Source organism: Cryptomeria japonica, chromosome 7 (genome assembly GCF_030272615.1).
Source record: "Cryptomeria japonica chromosome 7, Sugi_1.0, whole genome shotgun sequence".
In the NCBI taxonomy this organism is placed as follows: domain Eukaryota; kingdom Viridiplantae; phylum Streptophyta; class Pinopsida; order Cupressales; family Cupressaceae; genus Cryptomeria; species Cryptomeria japonica.
The window spans coordinates 196,956,521-196,981,948 of record NC_081411.1 but is presented as its reverse complement, the minus strand read 5'-3'; positions in this window follow the sequence as shown (position 1 = coordinate 196,981,948).

Genomic DNA, 25,428 nt, shown 5'->3' with positions numbered 1-25,428 from the left:
CAAGTGAGTATAAAGAAAAATTTAGGATTAGTGCTGCACAGTTGGATGATTTATTGAAAAGACAAAGGCAGAATGAAGATTCTAGAGGACTTGGATTTTAACAAGGTGAAAGTTCTGGTACTACAAATAAAGATCAGACAACTGGTAAGGAAATGTAATGCTTACAAATTCAATGGTAGAAGCTTTGTTTGTAATAAATTTGGGCATATGGCTAAACAATGTAGAAATAGAGCAAATCAAAACTACAATTCAGTTCCTGGTCAATGCACAAATTGCAAGAAATATGATCATAAGTTAGAAGATTGCAAAATGAATGTTAAGTTTCATGCATGTGGAAAGTTTGGAAATTTGGCTAACTAATGTAGATCAAGGAAAGACACCAGATATGGCAAAGCAAAATTCAAAAGAAAAATGTTACATGTTATGCATGCAACAAAATAGGTCATATTGCTAAGTACTGCAAAAGCAAGACTAAACTGATTAGCAATGACAAAGCAAATGAGAAAGGAAAGCAGAAGGTAGATGAATTACTTCAAGATCACACCAAGAGATGGGTTAGAAATTTTGAAGAACCAAGTGGAGATGCAACTACACTAGTAACTCCACCAGTAGAACAAAGCATTCCTGCATCGACAGGAAATTCAACTATTAACTAAGGCAGATGCCTTAGGGGCTGGCAAATTTATTGCAAATCTTGTATATTCCTCGAAAGAGATCTAGAAAGAGATCTGGAGAGTGGTATTGATCATTGATGGAGGTTTATCCGACATAAAATTGTGAAACCAACATCTAATAGAGAGCACTGCTAAGCATTTATGACAGTGAAGAATTAAGGTTTACTCACTGATAAAAGGGTAAAATTGATTGATTTTCACTCACCCAACACTTGAGCAAACCAAAGTGAAGCAAAGGCAAATCATTGGCAATCAAGAGAAAGAAAAAGAATTCTAAAGAGATTTCAAGCAGTTATCTGAGAAGTAATCAAGATCTTTCAAATCGACGATCATTATCCAGGTATTTCTTTGAAATGGCATCTAGCTCATCATCTGCTCCTACTTTCATTATGAATCCCACTGTTGTTGAGGTTAAGGATAGGCTCAAACCTATTTTCAAGGAGTTTCCTCAAATAGCAATGAAGAGATTCTATTGGCGCATTTTCAAGGGTTCCCTATGGCGTAGCATATGTGGAAGATGTCAAGGCTTATATTCATTGTACTTTGGAGGATTTAGGCATTGAGAAAATCAAGGGAATGTATCAATCTATGATACTAGGCAGCTCCAGAACAATCAAGTCAAAATAAAATCATTGAGGACCTAGGGTTAACTGGAATCCTATTTATACTGGAATTCGAGGATGAAATGGTTAGATATATTCTGAGAAGGTTCCATAATGAATTCATCTGGCTGGACTGATCTCATATGATCACCAAAGAAGCAATTAAGGCAATCACTGGATTACCCAAAGTTGGGTAGGAACCCAAGAAGAAGATCTCCAACACTAAGGTTGAAAAGATCATTGATGCAACTCATGATGGAAGGTCAATGAGGATAAGCACCCTTAAAGATACAAATATAAAATTTTCCAACATGATCATTGGCTACAAGGTAACACAATCAAGTCGATTGAACTCTGTTGCCAATTCCTATATCCATGCTGCATATCAAATGATAAAGAATGATGGAAAATATTATTTGTGTGAATGGTTAAGAAGTGAATTAATGATAAATCTTGGAGAAATAAAATGTGTTAAGAAAGGAACATTCTGGTTTGGCAACCTTACTGTCTGTCTGATGCTATATTTCATTAATGAGCTACCAGGTTTGGGAAAGAAACACTGGGCTCATGACATACCGATAGGTATGCAGATTAGAGATGCAATCACCGGTCTTGGTAGCAACAGGGATGAGAAGTTATGGGGTTTCTTCAAATCTTTCCAAAATAACATGAGACAGAGGGAGAGAATATCCAAACACATTGTGGAGAAATACTCCACTGAAATCTACTTCATGGTGAAAACAGATGAGACTCTCATGGAAGTGGTGGAACCTAGAACAATATGGGTCACTGAATTGGGCTATGAAGTTGATGACAACATCTTGGAACTAAATGCTAAAATGCTACTTGATGCCCCTTTGGATGAAAAAGCTGAACACTTTGGTACTACAGAGGAGAAGGCACTTGAAGTTAAAATTGGTTTCAATAAGAAAAGAAGGGAAAAGAAAATAGACAAAATGTCTTCTTTCATTCATAATGTAATTCACAGGATAGATACATAACTAGGTTTTAGATCTAAACCGATAGATCAACCGACAATGACTGAAGTGAAAAGTACTCCAGAGGTAAAGAGACCAACAACCTTCATATCTCCTGACTCCGATACAGAGGATAATCAACCTCTTGCATTCATAAGGGTACATATGAAGAAAGTTGGCAAGCCTCTGGTAGAAGAGAAGAAGATGGAACCTATGAGGAAGTTAGTAAGAAAGGTGACAACAACATCCACACCTCTGGAAAGGAAACCTACTCAGAAGAGGAAGGCAACTCCATCCGCTCCTACAACCCCCAACAAGAAGAAGTAAAAGAGTGATGAAGCAACTGAATCTGGTAATATGACTTGTGCAGAGTTAATAGATGAGGTAACTAAAGATGATATTTTGAAGAATGTGTTAATTTTTTTATGACCATTTAGATGACAATGAGCAAAATGAAATAGAAGAAGCAATTTTGTTACATTTAGACATATATACGAAGGCTTTGGTAGACATTTTGAAGGAAATTCTATTATCTTTGTATAATAAGTTGGATGCAAGGAGATTAGATGCAATCAAGAGGGACAAAGAGATTAAAGAAGTTGAACTTTTAGGTATTTGTGGTTCTATAAATAATGAGGAAATGAAAAGATGTATAGAAGTTGCAAATAGAACAATCTTTGGCAGCACACCCAACAAATAAGCTTAATGATGGGTAGAGTCAATGAAATAATAAATGAGACCAGAGAAGGATGGGCTAAATTCTTCCAAAAGAATCCTGATTTCCTTACTTCCCAAGAAGAATTTGCTAAGGCAACAACTCCCACCATTCTGGACAGATCCAAAGGAAAAGGAATTTTGGGAAGCTCAGATCGAATTTTGAATGAACCAATAGATAATTCTCAATCTGATGAGAGAGTACAGGCTAAACTGATAGAGACATCATATGTATAGTTTGAGAAAGGTAATATAGATAATGTACAATATATTGATAATATTGTGGATAATAATCCATCGGCAATAACAAATACTGCACCAAGTGCCAAACCCACAGGTGCAAAAGAGGATGATAAAAGGGATACACTAGGAGAGGATGAAGACAATTAAAAGGAGACTAATAAGACACCCAGTACCATACCGATAGTTGATTCCCCAACAAAACTTTTGGCAATTGACACTTCTCAAGTTAAGAAGCAATCCATCACATAAATGAGTCCCACAGAGCTAATGATGATGGCTACTCAAAAGCTAATGAAGGAGGGATCTACAAATAAAGGAATGATGGATCAGTCAATAATAGTTTTGTATAGACTGATTCCAGATTGCATGATTCAAAATGAAGCAAGCCCTTCCGACAAGCTTAAGGTATTGACAGAGCACATCTCTAAAAGCTTTCAATAATTGCAGCAAATTTCCGATTGGCAAGCACTTGAAAGATTCACCTTGGCTAAGAAAGCCACTTTTGACTAGGTTATTGAAAAAAAAAAATTGAAGAGAAACTTATACTTATTGAAAATTCTTTGAAACGGTGTACTAACATCTACAGGGTCTGTTGTAATATAGAGATTCTTACACCAAATGTAGATAACAGGATAAAGGAGTTACAACAAAAGATTGCTAATATTGCTAACTCTTTTGATGGAATAACTTCACTTACAACATCTATTGATGGACAAATGTTGACTTTGGAGAACCAAATTTTTGCTTTTGAAAAGGAAAGAGATAAGATCATTCGGAGAGCAAGAAGTCTTAGAGGTTTGGTGAGTCCAAGATTGGATTCACTTGGTGTACATAAGAGGGAATGCATGGATATGCTTGTGAAGCCCACACCGACATAAGTCACTCAGAAAGAATCACTTGCACATTTACTGAGTGGACTTTTTTCCATATTTGGTACATTGAAAACTGGCTGGGATACCTATATACAGTTACTAGAGAAAGCTTATTCAGAAATCTTGAAATTGATCAATCTCTAGTAAGTAACCTATAACTATTTTTTTTTTCCTAAGAATTCTTTCAATTCTTTCACTGGCCTTTGGCATTAATGCCAAAGGGGAAGTATATGTATGTGAAAAATGAAATGAAAGGGAAAGTATGTATACAATCCTAGGGGAGGATATCAAACAGATAGTATATGAATCAAAGTGGTCAATCAACTTAGGGGGAGCATGTTTCAGTTTCAGTTAAACTAGCAGGGAATCCATTTTTCACATGAGTATTGCCATCAATGCCCAAGGGGGAGATTGTTGGCAATTGACACTCATTGGATTCATATGTTCTCATTGATGGCAACAAGATTCTGTAGAAGTCATATATTGGCAGATACTGACATTGGATGCATACACCGACAGATACTGGCATTGGCACTGACATTCAACACTTCAATGAAGCCAACATCAGTTTGGGATCTAAAAAGTTTAATTTGTAAAATCATTTTGTAATTACTATATAGAGTCGACATTGAATATCTTTTGTAATTTGTTGTAAGCCGATATAAGGCATATTGTTTGTAAAGGGTATATAAGTCAGTTTATTAGGTCATTGTGATATAGCCGTGTGTGTAGAACAAATGTGAAGAAGAAAATGTTGTGAAGGATATGTATATAGATCATTTGTATGCAAAATTTATATAATGCAATTATCAGTAGATGTTTTGTAAAACATTCTTAGAGAAAAGGGGATACCGACAAAAAGGTTTAGGATTTATGAATCGGTACTAAACAAAGCTTTAACCAAAACTCTTTTTGGCATTGTAGATGCATTTTGTGAGTTCACCATTACTGTTTTATCTTAGTAGAAGCTTGTAGTCAATGTGACTCTTTTTTTGTTGAGTAGTGTGCTCTAGATAGTGTGCCTTCCTGCATGTGCAAGCGTGCATACTATGTAATATCTTTCATATGGCTAGTGAATTGATATTGTGGGTCACAAATCCCATCATGGTTTTTCCTCTTTGAGTTTTTCCACGTATAAAATTCAGTGTGTTATGGTGTTCATTCATGTAGCTGTTTTATTTACTTCATGTTATATGCTTCTTCATTTATTGGTTTATATGTGTATGTTATAATAAGGTAAAATCTTATATCACCTACATAACACTGATCCACCCCCCCCCCTCTCACTGTTTTTGTATTCCTTCTATTCCAATATTGTTTGGATTCAACTATAAGGTGGCCTTCCTTACTTTATCCTCAGAGATGTCTTTAAAAATAATATTATTTTCTTCCTCTATTATCAATCCTGGAATGCTATATAGGATGCTATCTCTTTCATTTCCATGCACCTAAATATCTTTGTTTAAAATTATTTCAAAGAAGTTGGATGCTTTTTTATTTACTTCCTCCATAGAGTTTGTCACTATCCCATCCTCTTTTTTCATTTCCAATATTCTCATATTTATATTATTTACCATAGCTATGTGGAATAATTTGGTATTTTTGTCCACCTCCTCAAGCTAGATTTCTCTCAATTTTTGCCACCAATAACATTCTTCCTTGGCCATCAATTTTGCCAACTCCTCTTTTAAACTCTTCTCTACTTCATAATCATCTACACTCATCTCTTTGGTAATTATTGCCTTATTTAAAGCTGCCAATTCCTTCTCCACTTTGTCTTTCTCTTCAAAAATATTTTTGAAGTACTCCTTGTTTGATATCTTGAGCTTATACTTAATATGGCTTAAGCACTTATGGAGCAAGTAAGGCTTGGAGTACCCTAACCCATTATGGATTAGAAACAAAACATAAAAAGAAAAGCATTTCTACAGTATAACAATAGGGTTATCCAAAAAGTAACAAAAAATGCAACACCACATTGTTGAAGTAAATTGAAATAGTCTATAGAGAAGGACAAAAATGAAGCTAAATTACAAATTATAGTTGAGACCCAACAGTGGGCCCAATAGAACAATTTGAGTGTTATGAGTAGAGAGAAAATAAATTTTTTCTTGAAGAGACCAATAGTCCAAGAATAAACATCCTTTTTAGAAGAATATAAAGAAAAAAATGTGATAGGAACCATCAGAGGTAGCAGACAAGATGGTCAAACATGTCACTATATTTTGAGGGGGACCCTAATAGTCGAAAGATAAAAAGTTAGGAACCATGGATGAAATGAGGTAATAAAATGAGGGGCCACCAAAAAAGGTTGTAGGAGGGTCTACAAGAGTAGGAACAACACAAAACAATGAAATAGGGGCCATAGGGCTAGGAATAGCATGAGCCACCATGATAGGTACAAAAATAGGGGGAGGTGATGTAGAGCTCTTTGGAGACTCTGAAACAAAATACAAGTCGACATGAAAATCTATGAGATGACACCATTAAACATCCTTCCACCAGATAGGTGAAGAATGTAGACAAAAAGCCATGGTGATAGAAAGAGGATAAATTCCTTGTAGTAATAGTTCCATGTTATGTACTCATTTGTCTCATGTATTCTTAGGAAAATTTTGTTTTCTTTATTTGATTATTTTTTAACTTTTTTTTATTCAATTGTTTTTTATTACTTTAGTAGGGAAGGGGTGTTGAAACCTTATAAAACAATAAAATTAGAGAAGAATAACATAGCCATTGGCTTCAACAACCAAACATGCAAAAAGTAGAAAATCAGTTCTCAAAAGTAATAAAAAAGAGCATACATACATAGTTAAACATAATAACCCTATCCATCCACATTTTATCAAAAAATAAATACTAGCATATAAGTGTAAAGAGTCCATAATAATAACATAGTAACTAATTATATTAATTACCCCTACCATATGGCACATAGGTCTCATCAGATAAAATTCTATAGAAAAACTTAAACTAACAATTTTCAAAGTAAACATGGACAAAAGATGACACCAAACTATCTACCACCTAGTTATCATTGATAAGGTTATAGTCCCAAACAAGTCACTGCATGTGTTCATTCCAAATCTCATGGTACTGTGTTTCCTCTTTCTACTCCTCTTGTACGTTGCCATGATTTCCTATCTTTTTGGCCTTTTTCTTCATCCTTCTATATCTCGAGACAAACCTCATCACTTCTTTCCACATAATTGCATTGATAATGGCACATAGGGAATTCAAGGCCTTTCCCATTTGCTGATATCCTAGACCAGTATTCTTCCACTTTTTCTTTTTGGTCGGTAATAATGATTTTTATTAAGTATAAGTAAAGAAGTAACATTACAAGAAATGGGCCTAATTAGTACCCTGAATAGCCCATGAACCATTGACTGTCTACAACCTACCAATTTACATAATAGTTTCACAACATTTATTATATCTGCACACTATATATGCCTAAAAACTTCAGAGCTTAAGATAGAAAAAAGCAGGCTCCTCCCACATTATCAGTAGACACTCCTAACATTGTTCTGTGTCCATAACAACTGAATTACAAAGGAATCCCTTAAGGGTCTATAAGCTGCATCTGCAAAGATCCAAAAACCAACATCTAACTGACTATCGAGTAGCCAACCAAAGATGAACAAAAAACCATCAACAAAGAACTCAAACCCATGTCGGTCGATGTCTAGCACCACGTTGCCTCCTAGGAGTGAAAATCAGGAACCAAGGCCTCCAAATTTCCCACACAATGTGATGCTTCCTTATTTCCTCCATCAATGAATTACATTTTGTCTGGATGTGACTCAAGTAGAGTCTTTCATTTACCATGTTGGGCCACCACACAAAGGGAACAAAACCAAGCTCCTCCACCGCAATCTAACTGTCAAAGCATTCACCATAATCAAACTAGTATCTTGCCTGCACCCATTCCATGATAGAGTTTATCCTAGTAATTAATTCTTGCTCAGAAAGGAAATTCATAACCCAGTGAATGCCATCTTCAGCAATCCGCAATTCAAGACCCCATGGCAGAATCATCACTGCAATGTGCACATTACACTTCCATCTATGAGTAGCTTGCTGGAAAAAGAAACCCAACGTCCTCTGCACCATATTCACCACCTCCTCTGATGGGCATTTGAGGAGGAGTTTAAGTCTATAGTTCTCCATCGGCCTATAAAGAGCCTTTTTCTACTTCTGTGTTTGGAAGGTGAATGTAGCCTCCATCAGTCCACCAAACTACACCTGGACATCAAAATAGAAACCCAACCAAATAGGAAATATGAAGAAAAAACATCGATCTTGGCTTCTTTAAAAACAAGGCTGGTTCGTGTGAGCAATCAATCACATAATTGTTAAGGCTCTTGAAAATAAATGCGCTATTCTTAGAACATCAAATCACCCCCTTCTCTCATCAAGAATGTCATCATAAAACTGCAAGTCTTGGTTCACATCACCGTCGCCACTATCATAATGAGAGCACAACACTTGCAAAGGAGAGAATATAACATTTACCCTGCCAACATTTCATAAGGCAAAAAATAAAAGATAAAAAATAAGTCTTGTATTACACAAAGTTCTCACGTGCCCTCGAAACCCCATTACTGTCATTTGTTTTCTGAAAATTATGATTGAAATTACACTCTCAGCTTATAGGCATCATTTTGGGTCATTTCTATTCAGAGAGATTCATCCTAAATTCAGATCACCATAAAAAAATTCAAATTTTGAATCCTCCTCTTGATTGAAGGACATGGCACATTTAGATAATTTATCTGCCACCTTATTACCCTCCCTCTTGACATGGTTGACCACAACATCTTCAAAGGAATTCAAGTCTGCTAAGATCAGAGATAGAAAATTTTGTAAATGCCATGCCTTAATTTCTCCAATTTCAATAGCTTGGATTGTGATTAGCGAATCCCCTTCTAGATGTAATTTTGTAACCCCCATTTTTTGAGCACATCGGATTGCCAGCAATGCTACATACGCTTCAAATTCATTATTAGTTCCCTTCTTAATACGTTGGGCCCCAAATTTTACCAAATTGCCACCATGATCCCTAAATACCACCCCCACACTAGACATACCCACTCTGAATTGAGTAGCTCCATCAAAATTTTCTTTGATCCACTCCCTCTGGGGTGGAACCCACTCTGTGGCTGAATCACATTTCTTACTCTACTTCTTATTATTACATGCCCCATGTCTTACTTTGACATTTGGCCATAATTTTTGGATTCTCTTGTCCTCTAGAGTAAAGGGGACACTCATGAAATCCATCTGAGAAGCTGTAGCCCGTAGAGTTTATTTGATTGCCTGATCAATTCTACTTAATAGCCTCTTGACATCCTCTGACTTATCTTGAAAGATTCTATTGTTTCTTTCCTTCTATATTTCTAATATCACAAGAGATGGACATATATTCCATATGCCTGAAAAGGTTGATCACTTGTTTTGCCTTGGCCAGCTATCAAATACATTTTTGAGGGAATTCTGTAGAGGGTCATGCCAATGTAATTTTCCCTTAACCATTAACCAATAGTTCTGTGCTAACTTGCATTGTAATAAGAGGTGATCAAGATCCTCTTCAACTTCCCCACACATTATACACTTGGTGGGTCTTGCCAGCCTAACCACTTCCTTCTTTCTCCTACAAGTATTCTCCCTTTCAAACCTAGCCATGCAAACATTCCTGCTTTGGGTAAACAGTGTTTGTGCCAAATTAAATCATTCACTATTGGACGATATTCCACCAAGCCTTCCAGTATTTGATAACTTAATTTTACTGCATAGTTACCATCCTTGGATGCACACCAGACCACTCTGTCTTGATCTTTTGTGATATAAATCATTCTTTGAGCTAAAATCTATTTTAAAAGTAACTGTTGATGTTCTTAAAGTCCCATGTCTGAAAGGTCTTTCCAGCACCAGACCTCTCCCAAATGACTTTGTTTAACCTCTAAATAGTTGTTGACCCTGTCACCCCAAATGCTGCATAATTGTGTTTTTATATCTAAGAAATCAACCATATGTTTAATTACTGGATAAGCAGCCCATGAGTCATCCCAAAATTTAGCTAAATTTCCATATCCAATATGCCATGTTAGATGATCAGTTAGAACTTTTCTACTACTCGCTATGAAGTTCCAAATTGCAGATCCCTTGGGAGGATTTATGATTGTGAAAATTATGTTATTCTCCATAGAATCCAAATATTTATCCCTCATTACCTTGACCCACAACTGATTTGGATTAGCATAAATGACCCAGGTAAGCTTTGCTCTCAAAGCCTCATTTATGGTTTGGTAATTTCTGAGTTCGACAACCCCCTTCAATTTCAAACTACAAACTTTTTCCCAGGCCAAGAAAGAAATTTTATCCTGCTCATTAGCTCGATTCCAAAAAAATTTCCTCATTTTCTGTTTAATCACATTAATGATTTTACTGGGAATTTTAAGGCACATCATTAAGAATATGGGAATGGCCGAGACTACTATTTTAAGAATTATAATTCTACTAGCCAATTTCAGCCATTTACTTTTCCACCCCTCTAGTCTACTGAAACAACTCTCCACCAAATTTTTCCATATCGCTGACTTATTTGCTCCTCCAAAAAGGGGGATACCTAAAATTTTTCTTGGTAATATTCCCAACTTCATGCCAAGTATTTTACTAATCTCCCTATGTGTAAGAGGTGTTGTGTTAAAGAAAAAGATCTATGATTTGAGCCAGTTCACTCTTTGACCTTACACTTGTTCATATCTATCATTAACATGTTTTATGACTCTAGCCTCCCTTGCCAAGGCTTCTCCAGCCAAAAAAGTGTCATCTAAAAATTGAAGGTGGGTAAGAGGTATTGGCATATGTGCAGAGTTTTATGACATGTTGATAATGTGATGTTGTCATTGATGTCAATATGCTGAAGAATGAATAGGTATATTGAAGTAAGCAAACTGGCAAGTGGACCGGTATGATGAAGTAAACCGGTATGTGCAAAAGTGAATCAGTATGATGAAGTGTGAACCAGTATTTAAAAAGTTTGTATCAGGATGTGACTACCAGTTGGTAGTCTCAGCTTCAGGGTTTCTGGTTGATGCATTCCAAGTATGTGAGACTCGATTGACGGCATCCTGTGATGAGTTAGCATTGTAATAAAGATTAGAGCGCATTGCCACATCAGCCATGTGCACATGAAGGATTTCCTTGAGGATCTTGCATGAGAAGATTGATTCTATCCACCTTGGGAATGTGCAAAATCTTAGTAAATGGTGGAGAGCATGTGATGGGTTATCAACCTCCAGAAGCAGTGAAGAACGAACGATGCAGAATGCCTTAAGATTTATTCAAGATTGTTTTACCCTATGTAGTGTGATTAAACGACCAGGATTGGACCGACTGTATTGTTAACATAAATGCTTAGGGTTTTAGGTTTAGGCTACCGACCTAATTGTTGTCTATAAGGTCGATGATGATTTTCATTTGAAGTTCTTGGCAAATGAATGTATGTGAGGTGATTCTTGCCAGACTGAAGGAGTAAGTAGAGATTTGCAGAGAGTGTGATTGCAGATGTAAAGGAACTAAAGTGGACCTTCCTTGGCATTGAGTGCTATTATCAGATCAGTGTATTACCTGTTGACTTCTAACCATTTTAGCAGTTGGAAAATCCCATAACTAGGTAGCTTTAATAGGATTTTTAAAAATCCTTTAATAGGGTGACTCAAAATCATTGAGTTCTTTAAATCCTCTTACAAGGTAACCTTTAACATGGTTTTAACCTCTAATTGGGTATTTAGCCATCCCTTAACTGGGTGATCCCTATCAAGATCGGTTCCTAGCAAAACCTATTGTAAAGTCTTTAACTGGACTAGGCTCCTAACAGAGTGAATTTCAGAAGAGTTCAAGAACAACTTGTGGGTATTGATCCCCACCATGGTTTTTCCTAGTTGGGTTTCCACGTGAAAAATCAGTGTGTTCTGTGTGATGCTTTAGTGTTTTCTGTTAAGCGGTAGTGCAAGCTGATCTAATGGTCATTACATTTTCTGATCTATTACTTTCTTAAGCATGTGGGTGAATTTGTGATGAGATGTTAGGTTTTGAGAAGATCTAAGTGTTACCGGTTCTTGTCTTTCACAGTCACTATGTTTTACCGATATTGTCTTAATTCAGATCGGTGATGTTGTTTACCAGTTAGTGCAGTTTTTGCACTTTAAGTTGTCAAAGAAAGTTTTTGTAGGTACTGATTCACCCCACCTCTCAGTACCTATTGAGTATTTGTTGTTCATCATTATTCATCAATTGGTATCAGAGCTTCCTCCAGGTCCTCTATGCTATAAGCTTAATTTCTTGAGGAAAAGATCCTATTCTAATGATGAAGAGGGAAGGTCCTAAGTTCAATAGAGACAACTTTAAGACATGGAAGGATAGAATGAAAATATACATTAAAAGCATGGGTGCTCAACACTAGAACTATGTTGAGAATTCTTATGTTTTTCCTATCAGTATTCTCACCGATGATCAAAGAAGAGAGATTAAGGAGAATGGACAAGTCATGGAAGCTCTTATCAGTAGTCTATCTTATATTGAGTTTATAAATGTTCAGGATAAAGATAATCCCAAAGAAGTATGGGATACTCTAGAGACTATCTATGGCAGTGATGAGCATGTGAAGAAAGCTAAGGAAGAAATCCTTAGGGGAAAGTTTGAGGACATGCAGATGATTGAAGGTGAGACCATTCAACAATATGGGATAAGAATTAAAACTATTGTTGGAGACATCAAGAGTGCAGGAGGCACGTAAGATGATCCCATCATTGTTAGTAAAGTTTTGAGATCTTTATTACCAGTCTATGCAATAAGGGTTGCTGCTATTAAGGAGTTGAGATCTATTGACAAGAAAAAGGTATCCCTTGACTCCATCATTGCTAAGTTGACCACATATGAGCTAAACTGTTATGATGGTAGTGTTTAGAAGACTGAATCAGCCTTTAGAGCATCTGCTGCACCATCTAGAAAGGGAAAAGAAGTTGGTACTAGCTGTGAACCTAGACAAAGCAGAGATATGGATGATGAGGAGATCCTAATGGAGTTTGAAGCTCTTCTTGCCAAGAGACTTCCTAAGGGAACTGGAAAATACATTTGTAATCTCCCTTTGAAATGTTTTTCCTACAACAAGATAGGACATATATCTGTAAATTGCCCTAACAATGACAATAAGGACAAATAGGAGAGGTTCAGAAAGTATAAAGGAGGAAACAAAAGAAATTGTCTTGTTGCAGTTGATGAAGGTGTCACTGATGATGAATCAGAAGATGAAGAAAGCAAATACATAGTGTTTGTAGCCATTAAGGAAGATGTGTCAGACTAGAAGGCTCTTATCTCCCTCTTTGATAATTCTAATGAGTAGATTATTGATAGTGGTTGTTCTCATCACATGACTAGTGACCATAGAAATTTTCTGTCTCTAGAAGAGTATGATGGAGGTGTAGACCGATTTGGTAATGATGCACCATGTATGGTAAAAGGCAAAGGGTCCATTTCTCTAAATGGAAAAAGCAGTGCTGATAATGTGTATTGGGTAGAAGGTCTTAGGCATAACCTTTTGAGTGTTGCCCAGCTAAATGATAAAGGAATCACTCTGGAATTCAAAGATGGAGTGTGCAAAATAAAAGGAAAGAGTGGTTAACTAATGGCCATCGGTATGTAGAACAAAGGTAACTTATTTCAATTAAATACAAATATTAGTCAATGTCTAATGGCTAAGTTTGATGATAGTTGGATATGGCATAGGAGACTCTACCATGTAAATTTTGATAATCTTGTGAAGGCCAGTAAGATCAAGGCAGTTAGAGGAATGCCCGTGCTGAACAAACCGAAGAATCCTTTATGCAGAGAGTATCAACTAGGGAAAATGTCTTCCTCAACCTTCAAAGGTAAATCTTTCACAACAGATAATTTACTTGATCTTGTGCATATTGATTTGTGTGGTCCTATGAAAACTAGGAGTGTTCAAGGAGATAGGTACTTTATGATTCTCACTGATGATTGCTCAAGAATGATGTGGGTCACATTCTTGAAAGAAAAGTTTGAAGCTTTTGGAAAGTTTAAAGCCTTCAAAGCACTAGTTGAAAAGAAAAGCAGTAAGAGGATTAAATGACTTAGAACTAACCAGGGAGGTGAGTTCACTTCTGGAGAATTCAATAAGTACTATGAAGAGAATGACATCAAGAGGCAACTATCTACCCCCCGGACACCACAACACAATGGCCTAGTAGAAAGAAACAACCGAACAATAGTTGAAGCATCCAAAACGATGCTGATTCAAGGGAAGGTTGCTCACACTATTTGGAGAGAAGCGGTGAGTGCTGCAGTCTACACTATGAACCGGGTACTCATCAAGAAAGGTAAGGATAAAACACCTTATGAGTATTGAATTGGTAAGACTCCAGTAGTAAGCTACTTTAGAGTATTTGGTAGCAAGTGTTATATCAAGAGAAGTAAACACCAGAGCAAGTTTGATGCAAAATATGATGAGGGAATATTCCTAGGGTATTCCACCAAGAGAAAAGCTCTCAAGTGTTTCAATAATAAGACTTAGAGAATTGTTGAAAGTATCAATGTCAGAGTTGATGAAACCTCTGAAAAACTTGAGGAAACCGATAGCGAGCAAGCAGTAGATGAACCAGATGTAACCTTCTGGGAATCAGTTGCAAAACAACCAAGTACAAATAATAGTACTCCTACACTGGTAGATGCATATGAAGAAGAAGATGAGGATGAAGAGGAAAAGCAAGAGGAATCATCTAAGATCATCCCTAGGTATGTGAGGCTACATCATGATCCAAAGCAAATTATAGGGGATAAGGATGCAAGAATACTTACAAGAAGAAAGGTCAGAGAGAATTCTTGCATGATTTTTGAATTTGAACCCAAAACATTCAAAGGGGCACACAAAGATGAAGACTGGATTAAGGCTATGGAAGAGGAACTTGACCAGATAGAAAAGAATGGTACATGGTCTTTGGTACCTAGACCTGAGCACAAAAATGTTATTGGCACCAAATGGGTTTTTAAAAACAAGCTGAATGAAGATGGCATAGTGGTAAGAAACATAAAAAGATTGGTATGTAAGGGGTATGCTCAAGAAGAAGGAGAAGACTATGGAGAAAGCTTTGTTCCAGTAGCTAGATTGGAAGGAGTTTGAATGCTTCTTGCATATGCAGCCTTCAAGGGATTCAATGTGTATCAGATGGATGTAAAATCTGCATTCCTGAATGAAATACTTGAAGATGAAGTGTATATAGAGCAACCAGATGGGTTTTCCCTATCAGAAGACAGTGATATGGTGTGTAGGATACATAAATCCTTGTATGGATTGAAGCAAGCACCTAAAGCATAGTAGGAGCATTTACACTCCCATCTATCTGAAGTCAGAAGGAGATTAGATTTTGATCTTTGAAGTATTTGTTGATGACATAATTTTTGGTGGAGATGACAAGATGAGCCATGCGTTTGCTGATGAGATGAAGAAGGAATTTGAGATGTCACTAATCAGAGAGATTAATTTCTTCATTGGACTACAACTTCAACAAATGAAAGATGGTATCTTTATCACTGAGTCCAAGTATGTCAAAGAGGTATTGAAGACCTTTGGCATGGGAGACACCAAACTGGTTGATACACCGATGATGACCGGTTGTAAATTGTCAAAAGAAGATGACTCAGAATTGGTGAATGAGAAGGATTACTGATCAATAATTGGTAAGTTGCACTATGTAGTACACAATAGACCGAACATTGCACATGTAGTGGGCATTGCTGCACATTTCCAGAAAATTCTAAGAAAATCCCACTTGGTAGCAGTCAAGCAGATTCTTAGATATTTGAAGAGAACTATACACTATGGATTGTGTTATCCATACAATAATGATTTCAATCTCAAAGTGTTTACCGATACCGATTGGGTTGGCAATGTGGATGACTGGAAGAGCACAACCGGTGGTGCATTCTTTCTTGGTAGTAGACTACTCTCATGGATGACTAAGAAGTAGAGTTGTATCTCTCTGTCTACAACAGAAGCATAATATGTAGTAGCATTTATGAACTGTACTCAGACAATTTGGATGAAGCATGTATTAAGTGGTTTCAAAGTCCCTGTATCTGAACCGGTGAGTATATTTTGTGACAACATCTGGTATTGCATGTTAGAACCAAGAACTTCGAGCTCAATTATCATTTCTTGAGGGAGAAAGTTCAAAACAAGAGGTTGTATTGGAACATGTTTCCAATAAGGAGTAGTTAGAAAATATATTCACCAAGCCTCTAAAGAAGGATACATTTACCTATTTAAGAGGTGAATTAGGGGTGCTGCCCCTTCAAGAGGTGAACTAGAGGTATGTGCTCCACATCAGTCATGTATTGCATTGTCAAATCTTTTCAGGATTGATGTGTTGAAGAATGCTACTCCTTAGGGGGAGCAGGATAGTGGAATATGGAAGCTTGTGCCTTCACTTTGGCATTGTTGTCAAAGGGGGAGAAGATGTGAAGCAAAGAAGATATCTGCAATGTTGAAGACATATAATATGGAAGAAGATGTAAAGATATCTTTGTGTATTGCCATCAATGCCAAAGGGGGAGATTGTTGGCATATGTGTAGAGTTTGATGACATGATGATAATGTGATGTTGTCATTGATGTCAATATGCTAAAGAATGAATAGGTATATTGAAGTAAGAAAATTGGCAAGTGGACTGGTATGATGAAGTAAAATGGTATATGCAAAAGTGAACCGGTATGATGAAGTGTGAACCGATATTTGTAAAGTTTGTATCGGGATGTGACTACCGGTTGGTAGTCTTAGCTTGACATCCTGTGATGAGTTACCATTGTAATGAAGATCAGAGCGCATTGCCATGTCAGTCTTGTGTGCGTGAAGGATTTTCTTGAGGATCTTGCATGAGAAGATTGATTCTATCCACCTCGGGAGTGTGCAAAATCTTAGTAAACGGTGGAGAGCACATGATGGGTTAGCAACCTCCAGAAGCGGTGAAGAACCGATGATGAAAAATGTCTTAAGATTTGTTCAAGATTGTTTTACCCTATGTAGTGTGATTAAATGGTCAGGATTGGACTGACTGTATTGTTAACCTAGATGCTTAGGGTTTTAGGTTTAGGCTACAGATATAATTGTTGTCTATAAGGTCGATGATGATTTTCATTTGAAGTTGTTGGCAAATGAATGTATGTGAGGTGATTCTTGCCAGACCAAAGGATTAAGAAAAGATTTGTAGAGAGTGTGATTGTAGGTGTAAAGGAACTAAAGTGGATCTTCCTTGGCATTGCGCGCTATTATCAGATTAGTGTATTACCTATTGAATTCTAACCATTTCAGCAGTTGGAAAATCCCTTAACTAGGTAGCTTTAACAGGATTTTTGTAAATCCTTTAACACGGTGACTCAAAATTATTGAGTTCTTGAAATCCTCTTACAAGGTAACCTTTAACGCGGTTTTAACCTCTAACCGGGTATTTAGCCATCCCTTAACTGGGTGATCCCTAGTAGGATCAGTTCCTTGAAGAACCTGTTGTAAAGTATTTAACCGGACTAGGCTCCTAATAGAGTGAACTTTAGAAGAGTTCAAGAACAACTTGTGGGTATTCATCCCCACCATGGTTTTTCCTAGTTGGGTTTTCACGTGAAAAATTAGTGTGTTCTGTGTGATGCTTTAGTGTTTTCTGTTAATTGGTAGTGCAAGCTGATTTAATGGTCATTATATTTTCTGATGTATTACTTTCTTAAGAATGTGGGTGAAGTTGAGGTGAGATGTTAGGTTTTGAGAGATCTAAGTGTTACCGGTTCTTGTCTTTCACAGTCACTGTGTTTTACTGGTATTGTCTTAATTCAGATCAATGATGCTGTTTACCAGTTAGTGCAGTTTTTGTAGTTTAAGTTGTCAAAGAAAGTTTTTGTTGGTATTGATTCACCCCCCCTCTCAATACATATTGAGTATTTGTTGTTCATCATTATTCATCAAGAGGATCTACCCCTTTTGCAATCCGCAACCCCTTCCAATGTCCAACTTTACACTCTTTAGAGATCAATCACCCCCAAAACCTTTTCCATTATAATAAACAAAAAAGGGGAAAATGGACCTCCCTCTCTTAAACCCTTATTTGAAGGAAATAAACCCTGAGGGCTCCCATTGATAAGAACAAAGAAGAGTGGGGAATTGATACAACTATCTATCCAAGCTATCCAAATCAGATGAAAGCCAAGTTTGGGTAGGACTTTTAAATTAAAATCCCAATTGACCTTGTCATAAGATTTTTTTATGTCCACTTTTATCATCATTTTCTCCCTCTTTCAAAGATGAATGGAATGAATTTCCTCATGTGCTAATATGATGCCTTCATATATAGATCTGCCAGGAGAAAAACCACTCTATTCTAGAGATATAACATCTTCCAAAATGAATTTCAATCTATTTGTTGTCACCTTTGAGCTCACTTTGTAGACCGTATTGCACAGGAATATAGGCCTTAAATCATAGAAAGTGGATGTATTCTCCCTTTTTAGAATAAGAGCTATGAATGTGTTGTTAAAATATTTAAGGACAAAGCCACCTATTCTTGATTCCTCCACAACTTCCCATAAATCATTTGCCAAATTTTCCCAAAAATACTAAAAAGAGAGGGCAGGGAAGCCATCCGTTCCTGGGAATTTATCTGATCCCATTCCAAATACCATAGATTTCACCTCCTCCAAAGAAACAACACTCAATAGTATCTTATTATGGTTCTCCTTCACACAGGTGGGGATGATCTCCATGATGGATTGCATATCTTGGTCTACCATTACTTCTTTGTTGAAAGAACTCAAAAAGTAACTGATAGCCTCCCTGTTAATGGATTCCAGATCTGTTAACAACTCTCCATTCATATTATTAATTGAAAAGAACTTATTATAGGTTCTCCTCACCTTAACAGAAGTATGGAAAAATTTAGTGTTTCTGTTGCCTTCCTTCAACCAAATTTCATGGGATTTTTGCCTCCAAAATGTTTCCTCTCTGGCTAAAATTTTAGAATACACCTTGTTAAGGTCATTCTCTTTCAAAAAGGTAGTTTCATCCATGCCTTGTAGAATTATTTGTTCATGGAGTTGTTTTAACTCTTCTTCTAAACTCAATTTCTCATTGAAAATGTTTTTGAAAGACTCTCTATTCCATTTCTTTAATTGTTCCTTAACAAATTGAATTTTTTTGAAGAAAATGAAAGTTTTGTTTCCAATCCTTTCAAGGATATGTTTCTACCAAACCTCCATCAAAGCTCTAGTATTGTTATCCCTAAGCCACATTGTTTCAAATTTGAAAGGGCATCTATCAGGAGCTTTTTCATCCTGAATTGAGATACCTATGGGATAATGATTTGATCCCATGAAGGGTATAATATTAGTGATGCACTTCCAAGGGCAATCTGACCAATCACCTGCTATGAAAAATCCTATTTATCCTTTCCGCTATGTTTAAAAAGCCACTTCTTCTATTGGTCCATTTGAATTCCCCAGTCTTAAAGGGGATCTCAATTAAGTTCGACTTTGTGATAAAGGAGTTAAAGTCTATTTTACTCTCTCACATCCAACCAATGCCACCCATTTTATCTGAAGGTATAATCAAAGCATTAAAGTCACCACCTATAAGAAAAGGTTTATCAGTATCCTGTTTAAGGCACTCACATATATCCTTCCATAGCTAATTTTTCAAAGAAGTTGTTTGGACCATAAACATTAATCAAGTACACCTGCATATGAAGTTTCTTAGAATAAATTCTCACCCATTGCCACCAATTTCCTTTGCTCAAAATGTTGGCTTCCACTAAGGACTCATTCCATAAAATAGCTAAACCACCCGAAGCTCCTTGAGCTTCAACTAAGACACATTTCCATTTTTTTAATCTACTATAAAAGGTATCAAAATCTTCTAACTTAATTTTAGTTTCCTGCAAACAAACAAGATCTAGGCGAAACTGATCAATGCATCTCTTAATCAGTCTAACCTTGTCAGGGGCATTGCATCTCCTAACATTCTATGAAAGGAACCTCATTGCTTCCGGGAAGAGACCACGTCCCTTCCCAATCTAAGTCTGAGTTTACTCTGGCCAGTAGCACTGCCTTCAATTTCCAGTCTAACTCTGTTGGATTTAGGTCCTCTTTTATTTTTATCTCCTCCTTTCACTTTAGCATTTTGAGCTAGTGTCATTTTCTGTGTTCTCTTTTCTTCATCCCCTCCTAGGGAAAGTAAACCTAGATCATCTTCTCCCTCTGGGTTATCAAATATATCTCCCTCTAAGTGTGAAGAAATCAAGTCCCCTCCACTATCTTTCACTCCTTCAAAGGATGGCTCTAGATTTTGAATTGGAGAAATTTTAATGTCCTTGAGAACCATTTCTTCTAGTGCTTGATCACTTGATAGTGGCTGTGAGGAAGACCTGTTGTCTTGAAAATGTGTTCATAATTGTGCATCCCTTATGAGTCCCCCATTCATGTCTTTTGCCTGAGTCTCTGCGACTATTGTCTCTTCCTCATCACCTTTGTAATCAGCTTGAGTTTCATTAGATATGTAGTCGTTGACGTGTTGTAGGTGATCAACATCCCGCGTGTGTTTCTCCTCTATTGTTTTTTTTGAAACACTATGACTAGATTCAAAGACCCATGTATTCTGCTCTACAAGTTTCACCAAACTTTATATTTGAGAATCATTTCCTTGATTTTTGGTCTCTCCAATCAAGGATTCTATCCGGCATGTAGCTGAGAAAGATTTCAAACCCATTGAAGAGGATATTGAGGCAAACAATCATCTATAATCCCTTTCTTGAAACTTGTTGAATAAATTGTGTCCAGCTCAGTTTCGCTTCCCTGTTTGAGGTTATGAAGCACATCCTAGTCCAATGCTTCCCATTGGTGTTCCCAATCCTTAGATTTAGACAGTCTTATTATTTCCATCGCCAAATCATTTTGTTCTTTGAGTTTCCCTTTGTCCCCTATTTTGCATTCCCCTTTAGGGTGAGCAAAGGATTTACAGTCTAGAGATCACTCCATCAGATCTTCAAGAACCACCTTTTTGAATCCAAATACCCAAGTTGGTTTTGATTTCTAGGGTATTTAATAAATTATGAACCAGATCCCAATCAATGCAAATGCACGAAACCATATTGAATTTCATAGAATCAATAACCTCCTCAGCTTTTCTGAAGATCCCTAGGCTTCCACCTATTCTTCGTAGTGTTTCTATATCCTTGTATTCATGGGGAAATCCTAGAAATTTAAGCCATATTGGAACCCTATTTATGCTCTTTATCTTAGGATTGAACTTTGGTATCTATTTGAGGATATTAAAACCTTTTCCATCCATAAATAATGGTCTGTTGTCTAGAATCCAATTCCTATAAAGACTACAGGGACATATAACTAAAAAAAAGCCATTTTCTAGCGTTTTAAGCTCCACACCCTCACCTCAGATGGATTCACACCATGCTCTGATCTTTGAAAAATATTACCATGTGCCACCCATTTTAGAAAGAGAGCATGTTCATTGAGAAATATGATATTTTCACACCATTACTCATTTGAAATTTCTATATTTAAAACTCTATTGTAAAATTAGTTTGGGCATACCTCTAAAACCTTTGCGGCTTCCACCAGGGGTTTTTGCCTCTAGAACTTCGCTTGCACCATCTTGAAGTCAATCTTTTGGCTATTGTTAAGAGCGGCATAGTCATCAAATCTTGCGCTGCTCCATTCCCTTTCATTTTTCTTAGTTTCTTCGATTGACACCCTTCTTTGCTGCATGGTCTCTGAACCCTTCCATGGCCATGAATGTTTTCGGAGCCTTGAGCGGTCATCTCTAAAGTTGTTGTGGTTCCATTTCCTATTCAAAGTCCATTTTCGATCAAGCCTACCTCTATATTGAAATCCATTGTGGCATCTGAAACCCTACTGAGATCCATCTACCATCACTCCCTCCACTCGAAATGGATGTTTTTCCTGTATTCTTCCACTTTTGCTTCAATGAACATGGTGTTAACTTGTAGGTCATCAATATGGTTTTTTTTCTTACTGGCACTGTAATTCTCTTTATGAATAGGAGATTCCTAAGAACAGGGCACCATTTCCACATCCTCAAAGGAATTTTGAGGTAGGGAGTTATGTTTTGCGTTAGCCTTGTCTACCAAAGAATCACTCAATCCTTCCAAGTCCTCCTTTATGTCCTCCTCTTATTCCTCCTCTTCCACTTGGAATTTCTCATCCTACGTATCCTCACCAGATGATCCATCATCATCATCTGAGGAGTAAAACTCAACCCGTTCATGGGGACATGTTTGGTTTGAATTTTAACTTTCCCATCTTTATCATGGAGGTGAGCCAAATTATTTCACCAAAGTTACCCTCCTCCTTTTCTTGTGGTTCATCTTCTTCCTCCTCCGAGTCATGTAAATCTAAGTTAATTGTAATGTTGTTCTTACTAGAGTCTTTTTCAATCTTTTTGGCCTTAGTAGGGTTGTTTTTAGAGGTTTCTAATTTTCTTTCATCAAGGTTAGTTTTCAGTAGGGCCACTTCTTGGGATTTGGGTTGCATCTCAACAAAGGGCATTTTTCCTTTTTAATGGGCAATGAGGGTGTTCTCTTTCGAAGGTAGGGGATTAGTTTCTATAAGCTCAATTTTGACAAAAGACCATTGGGCCTTATTATTTTGCACAAAATTCCTAGGGAGGGCAAGCAAATGGATATGATGGGAATAATGGTGAAATGAATACTTATATAGAAAATAGATGAGCCCTTGGTAGAGTGGCATGGTATCACGCTTTGAAATACTAGCATAAAATAAAATGAAAAGAAAATAATGCAAGTTGATTCTTTCGCCATGTCTAATATGGTTCAAGATAGGAAAATGGTAGACATTCATAGTGTATCTACCTTCTAAAGTAAATTATTTCATAACAAAAATAACTGACTATAGCATAGGGTTTAGGGAGGAGAGAATGATCAAATCCATTCTACAGCACCATCGACTTTTCTCACTTCTTGAAAAATTTCTTCATGTAGCGCTCATAGTCACCAGAGCTTCTTTTCTCAACCTTCTTACCCTCGTTCCTCAACCTAGTCACCTTTGTAATTATCTTCGATAGGATGACAAAGGAGATATGACCAATTAAAATTTTACCATTCTACCAAGAATTGAAAAACCTCAATGAGAGTGCTCGGTTATAGTCCTTCATGGCTAAGAAAAAATGTGTCATCTTTTCTCTAGAGAAAAGGTCCAATGGTTCTTCATTTGTTTGAATATCCTTACATTTTTTTGGCTCCAACCTCTTCAAAGGTCCCTCCATGTCGAAAAATAAAATCATAGTGGCTTGGTAAAAGATTTGAAAGCAACACACAGAGAAACCACAAATTGAAACTTTAACCCTACTAGATGAAAAACAATTGCCAAAAAGGTAATCTTTAAAATGATATTCACCATTGTCCCTACAAATCAAAACTTTCATAATGGAAAAACTTGCCAATATGAAAAATACAACCACCTCCTTTACAATGAATAATTTCCCTTTCCTTAGAAATTAAGGGTAAGTGATGGATAAACAACTCCGTATTACTGACATAAAAAATAGAATTAATGTCTTTTGTGCCATCACTAATCCTATTAAGATTCCAAGACAACCCCCACAATAACCACCAAATCAACATCTTGGTCATCATCCAAATCATCTCCCTAATTTGAATTCAAAAAAAGTTGATGCCCATTTCAAAATGACAAAACTTAAAATGCCGCCACAACAAAATGCTAACTACCAATATAGTAGACAAATTGTCTTGTTTGTCACAACTCTTTACACTACTTTTGTCTCACTCAAAATACATTAATTCTTGATATTGTTTTTTCAAAAATCTCATATATCCACTTAAGATAAGAGGTTTTATTCCTGGTTGGAGAAGGATTACTTTTGAATTTGATTCATAGGTGTTGGTAAATATTTCAAATGGACAACGGGTGGTTGATATTAATTGACACTTAGCTCAGGTTATTCAACAAATTCTAAGATTGAGTAATTTTTTAGACTCGGTTTCAGACTCAATTTCCTTTTCTCATATTCCTAGGAAATCAAATAGAGTTATAGATTGTCTAGCCAAATCAGAATCAGATTATTAACATCTTGTTCATTATTTCTACAACTTCATTATGTTGTGAAGAATACAGAGTTGTCTTCTATCTATTAATGGTACAAACTTTATGAAATCTATAAAAAATAGTAGAGCAAGATTCACCACCATCATTAGTCCTCAAAATTTTTATTTTCATCCTAGTCCTCAACTCAACCATTTATTTAAATTCTTTAAATAAAATAAAAACTTTAGATTTACTCGTTAGAAAATATACACATTTCCTACTAAAATCATCAATAAATGAAATATAATATGTGCATTTTTCAATGCAAGAAAAATCTACAAGACCAAAGCCATTAGAATGAATAAAACCCAACACACCACAAGATTTATTTGAGCTCAAGTAAAACTAAATGTGGTTTTTTTTTCCATAAATTTAATTCTCATAGAAATCAAAATCAAGATTACAATCATTTAAACCTTCAAAAATATTTTCGCTTTTAAGGTCCTTAGACCATTTTCTCCAATGTGGTCAATTCTTTTATGTCATAACGTTGTCTTCTCTGTAGGTAAGTTTTCTTTAGAATAAAGAGGACCCTTAGGTACCCAAAAGACTTGACCATCTTCTAAAGGTGAAACCCTCACATCTTCCAACAAAGCATCCACAAATTTAATTTTTACAAAAGTACTACTAGACTCAAAAGTGTCTGCTTCTAGCTTGTACAATGTGCCAAATCTAACACCTTTAATAATCACCATAGAATCTCTAACCATTTTAGATCTTGCATCAAAAAATACTATTTATATGCCCACATCTATTAGTTTGCATCAAAAACTAATTATAACTTTACCACAACCAACAATATCTAAACAAGAATCTTCACCCAATTATATCTCACCTTTATTAAATTATTCATATTTAGAAAACCAATCTCTATCGGAAATCATATGAATAGATGTTCCTAATTCAATTAACCATGCATCAATACTTGCATGAATATCCAAAGCTTCAATGAATGTGTCACCATCTTCCTTCTCATACTTGGAATCAAAGTAAAAAAAATCATTTTCTTCTTCTTTTATTCTATGCAATCCTTATGAAAGTATCCTAATTTTTTGCAATTCCAATAAATGACTTTGGACTTTCAAGAGATTTGGATCTCCCTATAGAATTGGACTTTTCACGCTAA